General features: G+C 41.4%; 1 pseudogene; it reads left to right on the forward strand.

Annotated features, from left to right (window-relative positions):
- Positions 1-5,444: 5,444 nt before the first annotated feature.
- On the forward strand, positions 5,445-9,646 carry LOC125546989 (small ribosomal subunit protein eS26-like; annotated as a pseudogene).

The following is a 9,646-nucleotide window of genomic DNA, read 5'->3' on the forward strand; positions in this document are numbered from 1 at the left end:
ATTCTGATTTCACTTAAAACTAAAGTTTTTCAGTCATTTTCAATACCCAGCGCATCAAAGCCCAATAGAGAGAAATTAGTACAAGTATTAGACATTATTTGTCGCGAGGGCATCTCGCTTATAGTGAGACCTATCATACCCTCGCGTGAAGATTTTCCTCTTCGCGTTTTAACTGGGCCAACCCAATTCTTCTCCTATCCATCTCGCTCGCGTGCTACGGTCGGTACAGTTGCTCGCTCGCCTTGCTACATGCACGGACGGTTCGGTCTTGTTTGCTTTTAGCTTCTTTTTCGTTTATTTTCTTTCTGTTTTTATCGTTTTCTTCGGGTTTTTTGTTTTCTTTACTTTTTGTTTTCTGTACTTTTTCAACGATTTTCATTGTTTCTTTCTTAGTTTTCTCACGTTTTTTCCTGTTTTCTCCGGTTTCTTTGTTTCTTTTCTCGGGTTTCACTGGATTTGTTTTCCTTGTTCTTTGTTTTTCTTTGGTATCTTTTTTCTTTATCTCCTTATACTTTGATTTTTTTGTTTTTCTATTTTCTCTAATTTTCTTTTCCTTTTTCCTTTTGTTCTGTTTCTTTCTTTTTCGGATTTCATTGGTTTTCTTCGTTTTTCTTTGTTTGTTTTGTTATTTTCATCCATTTTTTTTCTCTTTTGATATAGAATTGGAACATACTTTTATACAAATGTAACATTACATTTGAATACAACAAACATTTTCTATGTATACATTGAACATTTATTCAAATGCATGATTCACATTTTTTTCAAACATATATTTTTATGTTAATATTTTCTCTCAAACATTTTGCGTTCCTTGTATACACCAGGAACAATTATTATACACACATTTAATATTTTCTAAGTACATGATTAACATTTTAAATATATTTTTCATGCCTACTTTTTCAAACACATTGAACAATTTTCATATACATAAGGAGCATTTTTATATACAAGTTTAACATTTTTTAACACAAGATCAACATTTTCTCATACACATTTGTATTCTATTTGCATACATTTTGCGCGCTCTGTAGGGCGAGCGCAAGCTGCCGTTGCTGGGCCTGGCGCATGATGTGTGCACTGTAGTAGGGTCAGCGCGCAAGCACTTCTTCCAGCTTGCATGAAGCGATATATAGGCGCGCCCATTATTTGTGCCCAGCAGGTCCATCAAATAACGATGTGCCCAGCCGGTCAAATCCCATTAAATAACTGCATGGTAGATGTTAGTACGTACTATTAGTATACTAGACAAACTAATGGCTAGAACAGGTTGTTTGTTTTGCTTTGACATGTATATTTGCTTTCACACATATACACCGTAACTATAAAGATAAATGGAGGAAAAAAAGAAGAATAGAAACCCTCACTAGGATTGTACTTCCTCCGTCTCAAAATAAGTGACTCAACTTTGTACTAACTTTAGTACAAAGTCAGTACAAATTTAAGTCACTTATTTTGGGACGGAGGGAGTATTTAGCAACCATCACGCTAAACGTTATTATAATTATAATCAACCAATAAATGATATTGGTTATATGAAATTTCAAATACATTTTACGTCATGCGCAATAAGCTGGGTAATTAAGATCAACATAATGACCCGGTTATATGTAATTCTAGCAAATTTAATTATTGAATTAAAATTGAAGCACCATACACATTTAGACAAGGAAAAAATGTCCATTCAAAATAGTGAACTAAACAATCAAGAAATAAACAAGAGATAAAAATCAATTTCAAAATCAACAAAAGGCAAAAAAACACAGTGTAAGGAACAAACCCACGGAGTCATCTTACCCAAATGAATCAATGCAAAAAAAACATAAATAAAGAATAAAAATAAATCTAAGGAAGAAGAATTCAAGAGATGGTGTTCAGAAAATATAAACGGGCGACTATCCATCAGACGCCTGAAACTTGGTGGCGTTCAATCAGACTGACCATTAGATTGAAAATCAATGACCATCTCATCTTCTTCCCTTTTTTTCGCGTGAAAAAAAAGTAAAAAAAAGTTTCCTAAGAATGAACGGATCAGTGGCATTGGTATTACCCTAAATAAGAAAGGAAATAAAAAACAAACATGACAAAAACTTGCACACAATTAGCAAAGAAATTACACTTTTTATAAAATGCAAAGAGTAAGCATATAATAGTGCAATTTTTGAACTCTAGTATAATTTACACACATATTTGTTTTATAGTTTTTACATGTATACTTACACACACAATCAAAAAAATAATATTTTCTAAGAAAACATGAATTAGTGGCATTGCTATTACCATTAAAAAAATAAAAACAAACAATGACAAAAACATGCACATAAAATTACACTCTTTATAACATGAAAAATAATATTGCATGGAATGATGAATGACAAGAGTGTTTTAACAATAAAAGAAACAATAATAAATTTTAAAACGATAATGTTAGACAACTGAGCCTGACGTGAAGAACCATAAAGACTTATTTTCAAGTTCTTTTCCTATATGCAAGAATTAGAATATAACGCTAAACTGCAAACAATTATGCTAAACTTGCACTATTTGGTAATCCACAAGGACATGTGAACTAGTGCAACTTTAATAATAATTATGTTCAAGTAGATTGATTATAAAAATGCATTTCATTTTAAATTCATCACACAAAGTGAAGTCGTGCCACACAATTGCATCATTAAATACGATGTTAGATACACATATATAAGAAAGGATCTGATAGTTAAAAAACTGACTAAGCATGAATAACAAAGGCATAAGACTACATGAAAAAAAAACACCAAAGACAAAGACAAAATTTAAAAGATAAAAAAAATCTTATTTGGAGGAATGATAAATTAAGGGATTGGTTTACACTAAAAGAAGAAAGAAAATGAAGAAAACCCAAAGCAAACGATGACCAAAATTTGTAACAGATTTTGTAGAACTTGCATTGTTCCATAATATGCAATAATAAGCATATAGTAGTGCAACTTCAATAATTATTATGATTTAAGTAGGTCGCTTACAAAATGAATTTCAGTTTAAGTACCTAACACCAAACTAAGTTGTGGCACACTATTGCAACATCAAATATGTTGTCACATGCACAAATATTGGGAAAATCCGGCGACCAAAAAATCAACTAAGCCATAATAACTAAGACATTATAAAAGAAAATTGGGATATTTTTAAGGTAGAATGAATTAAGGGCATTGATACTATGCTAAAACAAAAAAAATAAGGAATAAACTCAAGCTGATGACTAAACTTACAACAGTTTAGTAGAACTTGCATAGGTAATATGCAATAACAAGCATATTGTGCAACTTCATTAATTATTTTGATTGAAGTAGATTACTTTACAGAAATTAATTACTTTTTAAGATCCTAACACAAAACTAACGCACATAATTGCAGCATCAAATACATTATCACATGAAAAAATATTAGAGAAAATTCGACAGTCAAAAAAATCCAATGAAACATGAATAAACAAGGAAATCAATACATCAGCGTTGGAAAATAATCACCTCTCATCTTTCTTTTTTTGGCAAAACTTCCAATCTATTAATCTTCAATCATGCTAGTACAACGTACACTAGAAATAATAAAAATTACATCCAGACCTGTAGACCACCTATCGACGACTACAAGCACTATAGCAATCCGATGACACGCCGCTATCATCAACCCTCTCTCGCCGGAGCGAGACAAAACTTGTAGTAGTAAACAGTCAGAAAGTCTTATGTCATTGGTGTCAAGTGACCTCATTTCTACCGCGCGGAGACATACACGCACACATGCACTCATCACACACACAGAGAAAGCAAGAACACGCAGTCCACACACACAGACGTTAGCTTTTCTTAGTCTAACACACACGTTAGCTAGCTGAGGCATACACACGCACATTGGGGGCACACACATGAAATCACTAATTAAGAAGTACTCGTTGCAAAGAACACTCCACTTTCCCAGATCGCGACAAGTGGCGCACATGCAGCGCGCCAGTTTTCCCTTTTTTCGTAGATTCGTTTATTCAAAACGTTTTATCTCTTAAACCGTACGTCCAAATCTCGAACCGTTTTCACCATTGGATTCCTCACGTCGAGATCTTCAAAACTGGATCCCATGTTGATAGGTTTTGATGAATTTTTTTTTCACGAAAAAAACCGAGCCAAAAAACCGAACCGGGAGCACGGTTTTTTCCCTTTCCGAAAGAGGCACGCCCGTGCCTCCCGCGAAATCACAACCATGCCTCTTGTAGAAGCAAAACCGTGACTCTCGTGGAAGGAAAAGAACAGAAAACGCGTTTTTTTTTCGTTTCCGAGAGGCACGACCGTGACTCTCGCAAAAGCACAACCGTGCCTCTCGCGAAAGCAAAACCGTGACTCTCGCGAAAGAAAGAGAAAACAGAAAACACGTTTTTTCCGTTTTCGAGAGGCATGGCCGTGACTTTCGCGTAAGCACAACTGTGCCTCTCGCGGAAGCAAAACCGTGACTCTCACGAAATAAAAAAAAAACAGAAAATGCGTTTTGTTTTTCCCTTTCCGAGAGGCACGGCCGTGACTTTCGTGAAAGCACAACCGTGCCTCTCGCGGAAGCAAAACCGTGACTCTCGCAAAAGAAAAAAAAACAAAAAATGCGTTTTTTTCGTTTCCGAAAGGCACGGCCGTGACTCTCGCTAAAGCACAACCGTGCCTCTCACGGAAGAAAAACCGTGACTTTCATAAAAGAAAACACGTTTTTTCACGCAAATTTTTTTTTCAAATTTTTTTTGATCGAAAAGCTAAAAAAAACCGGAGAAAAACCAAAACGTCGAAAAAACCCAGAAAAAACCCGTTTAAAAAGCTGTAAACGCGTGCGAAAAAAAAAACAAAATCTGAAGAGAGCGTCCAGAACGCGACAGGTGGTGAATGGCTGAGAGCGCGCCAAGTGACGCTGATCGTTGCAAGGCTTCCGAAGGAGCGCTCGTTAACTAGTTGCTCCCGCAGACACACGCGCACACTTCAACCCACTGGCGAACCAGAATGAGGTTGCGGCCTCTTAGGCCCAGGTGTGCTGATTTCTCAAAAAGAAAGGCCCATGTGTGCTGATTTCTCAGGCCCATGTGTGCCAACAGGCAACAGCACATGCCATTACGTGAAGGTGAAGCACTTGGAAGCGGTTGACGAGTGCCAAAGCGGAAAGGCAGTGAATACGCCTTTGACTAGACCCATCTGCTGCCGACCGTCGATCGAGGAACGAACAGCTGGGATGCCATTAGGTCCCGCCACTCACTATATAAAGACGAGAAGACGGCTGGCTGGGGCAGATCGAACCCTACAAGGACCCGGAGACTTCGGAGCTCCGAGACGCCGCCGCCGACCACGCGCCGTACATTTCGCCCGACCGCCGTCGTCGCCGCCATGGTAAGGAGCCGGTTGCCCGTACTTTCACCTCAACTCCGGCATGCGACCCCAATGCAGGTTTAACCCTTTCCCTCGCTGCGTGTTACCGTTACCGTCACAGACCTTCAAGCGCCGGAACGGCGGCCGCAACAAGCATGGCCGCGGTCACGTCAGGTTCATCCGCTACGACAACTGCGGCAAGTGCGTCCCCAAGGTACGCTGGATCATGCCGCGTAGTCCAAAACTCTCTCCTCATGCACGAACTGCCGCGCCGGTCCGTTGATTTTCTTGTGGTGGTTCAGGACAAGGCGATCAAGAGGTACAAGGTGCAGAACATCGTCGCACCGGAAGGCATCAGCTATTTCACGGAGGCGTCCGTCCTTGACGGTGTGGCTTTGATTTCTTCTTCTTTCCTGTTCTTAACTGTTGGATCTGTGATCGCCGATCAAAGTGCTGCCTTGCAAGGCTGCAACTTGGAAATTTCAGTGTCGCACCTCTTCTCTGAACTCTTGGTGCGTTTGTGGCATAATCGACAAGTGCTTCGTTGCAGGCTACCATCTGCCCAAGATTTACCTCAAGGAGCGCTGGTGCATGGCTGCGCCATCCATAAGAAGAAGTTCAGTATCCGCTCCCGTAAGGACCGCAAGAACCGCGCACCTCCGGAAGACGTCCGCCGCCGGGTACGTGCTCCTCGTCTTTGACTCGTTCGAGTTTTCTCATTTTCCATGTTCAATTGCAAACATCCGCATGGATGTGCTTAGGGTCCAACCTTTTGGCAATCACCCATCTAGTGCTGAATACTTCATGAATTGTGAACTGTGAAGTGCTGAATACTTGTCAAGCTTGTTGTTTTATTTTAGTGAGAAGTAACTGACATGCCTTGATATCCTTGGACTGCATGTATGTCCCGTTTGCAACACATATAGTTCCTGTGTGGATTGAATTAGTCCTTAAGGTTGTGAAATGTTTATGTAAAGATAGTGTTAGTGTTGTATTTACTTTTCATGTGTTTGCCGTGTAATATCTCCCTTGTATAAGGGGTTTGTATGCAATGAATTGTTCTTGCTAGTGGTGTACTCGTGTTCCCTCACAGGGGAAACAAGCAGTCGTTGGGAGATTTAGCCTTTTGATTTTTTTTTCTATCAATATTGTACTTCAAGGCCGAAGTACAGATTGTTTTATGCCAATGCTTGGTCGTCTAGCTATTCCTTGTATTTGAATTAGCACACACCAATGGTATGCTTTGATGATCCTTTAGCTATCAAATATACTATATATGCAATCTTGATCTCTCTGGTAATACTAGAATGTCCGAGCTATATGCTTGGTATGTATAGTCAAATGATTCATTCTTGTAAGAAGACATTGTTGTGTGAATTACTTATTTTTTGGTGCAACTGATCCAAACCACATACTCTACCTTTATGTGGATTATTATTTGTGCAATTTCTACCATCTGGCCTAATGTTGTTGTGTCAAGTGGTTGATACTGTAGTTTCATTTTGCAGGGGCCAAGACCTGAGGGCCAAGCTCCTCGTCCTGGTAGTGTCGGCGGCGGTCCTGGTGGTGTCGGTGAAAGAACATGCGGTGCCCTCATGTTTGATTTTGGTAATTGATGACAATCTTTATGGACTAATGGTTGCCGCGAGTTATATTTGAAGGTTTTGTCCATAGGCTTTTCTTGAAGTATATGTGTTGGTTTCAAGGAGAGTTTGTGTCGACCAAGGTGCTATTCAAGAAATTATCCAAAGATTGGTCATGTAAGTGTTGAGCTTATTGCAAGCATGTCTTAAAGAAGAAGATTGTGTGAGCATTCATGTCTACCTTCAAGACATCGTCCAAATGAAGAGAATTGGAAGGATTCAAGGTTGATCAAGGTTAAGTCAAGAATGAATCAAGTTGATCAACACACAAAGCATACAAGATGTACTGAGGGATCAAGTGATCCCATGGTATGGTTGCGATGTGCAAGTTCAAGTGGAGCATTATGAAGAGATCAAATGCTTGAAACTTGCCGCCATTATGGTAACAATGGATTTATGAAGATGTGCCTAAGAGTGGCTCACCCATAGTGGAGTATGGGTGAGCAATCAACTAGTCTTCATCGAGCCAACACAATCAAAAAAGGGGGTCCAACTTGAGGAAGTCAAGATCGTCATCATCTAGCTCAAGTGGACTATGTGCAAGACAAATGTTTGCCCTTGATAGGTTTTCTATTTTACCGGTCTCATGATGGTAGTTGGGAGACCGGGTTATAGGATCGATTGCCGTACTATCAAGGGGGGCTCTCGATGAGTAGCCTGATTGTATCTTTCGTAGAGAGCTCAAACCATTGCATCCTAGCATCTTCTTTCTTGGTTCTTGTTTGGTTCTCTTTGTAAGTCTTAGAGCTTATGGTCATCTTGATGACAAGCTCGAGTTCATCGAAAACGGAGTTCACTTGCATCTTCTATGATGTTTTCGATGTTGGAGGTTATGTCCGTTCTTCTCTGTTGAAGGTTTCACTCTTCCATTTGTTTGCTCAATTCGGAGCTCATATGAAGAAGTTATGGCAGTTCTTGTTTTCTTGGAAGTGGCTTTTGTCTGGTCCCAGCGGTAGTACCGTGAGCCCAAGTGGTAGTACCGCTTGGAGCTCTCAGCCGTAGTACCGCTGCAGTGTCGCTCTTCTACTACCTCGATTTTGGGTCCTACTCTTTTCGTGTCGGGTTTAGCAGTAGTTGCACGACAGTAAGGCACGGTAGTACCGCCTAAGCGGTAGTACCGCTCCGGTCGGGCGGTAGTACCGCTACTGCATTACTGCCGTTGTACACTACTCTGCCCTGCCTCTTTTGGTCACGTGTTCTGCTCCTCCAGCGGTAGTACCGCTGGGGTGAGCGGTAGTACCGCTCATATGCGGTACTACCGCCCCAAGGTTCATGTTGTGTTGCTCCTTTTCCCTGCTTCTTTCGCCCGAGCGGTAGTATCGCTCGTGGAGCGGTAGTACCGCTCGTGTGCGGACTGAGCACATAACGGGTGGATTTTTTCCCTCCTATAAAAGGGGTCTTCTTCCCCAATGAACCTTATCTCTTGAGCTCGTGTTCTTCCTCATTGTTGACCTTCTTCAAGCTTGCTAACTCTCAATCCCTCCATGGATTCTTGCTAGTTTTTGAGGGAAAAGAGAGAGAAGATCTAGATCCACATTTACACCAATCTCTTTCTCCTCTATGTGAGGGGGACCCCTTGGATCTAGAACTTGGAGTTCTTCGTGTTCTCTTCTTCGTTCTTCCTCTCATTTTCCTTCCTAGCATTTGTTGCTTCGGTGGGACTTGGGAGAGAAGGACTTGGGCACTCCGTGTGCCCTTGCCATTGCATTTGGTGCATAGGTTTGAGTTCTCCATGATGATACGTGGAAGTTACGAGTTGAGAAGCTTATTACTCTTGGGTGCTTGGTACCCTTGAGCTTGTTCCTCTTGGATGCTTGGGCGCCCTAGACGGTTGAGGTCACCTCAGAGCCATATTCCATTGTAGTGAAACTTCGTGGTGTCATTGGGGAGTTAACCCCAACCTTTGTGGTGTTCGGAGCTCAATCATTATGGTGTAAATCTCCGGGCAAGCGTCGGGGTCTCTAATTAGGTTGTGGAGATCGCCCCGAGCAATTTGACGGATTTCGGTGACCGCCCCCAAGGGTTGCCAAAGTGTACGGGTTCGGTGACCGCCCCCAAGGGTTGCCATTTGTACGGGTTCGGTGACCGCCCTCAAGGGTCCCTTAGTGGAATCACGACATCTTGCATTGTGCGAGGGTGTGAGGAGATTACGGTGGCCCTGGTGGCTCTTTGGGGTGTGCCTCTACACCGCTCCAAACGGAGATTAGCATCCGCAAGGGTGTGAACTTCGGGATACATCGTCGTCTCCGCGTGCCTCGGTTATCTCTAACCCGAGCTCTTTATTTATGCACTTTACTTTGTGATAGCCATATTGTTTCTTGTCATATATCTTGCTATCACCTAATAGTTTATCTTGCTTAGTATAAGTTGTTGATGCACATAGGTGAGCTTAGTTGTTGTAGGTTTTGTGCTTGTCAAATTAACCGCTAGGTTTATTCCGCATTTGTTCAAACCTAAACCGTAATTATTTTAAAACGCCTATTCACCCCTTCTCTAGACGACATCCACGATCTTTCAGTCGGCAGGGGTTCTGGTGGCGTCGGCGGTGGTTTCGGCGCCGATGGTGCTGGCGGTGGCTTCGGCGCCGGTTCTCTAGCTCCCGACATCGCCGGCGACTGGCCCCAGAATTAG

Source organism: Triticum urartu, chromosome 3A, assembly GCF_056163025.1.
Source record: "Triticum urartu cultivar PI428250 chromosome 3A, HENAU_Tu73, whole genome shotgun sequence".
NCBI classification, from domain to species: domain Eukaryota; kingdom Viridiplantae; phylum Streptophyta; class Magnoliopsida; order Poales; family Poaceae; genus Triticum; species Triticum urartu.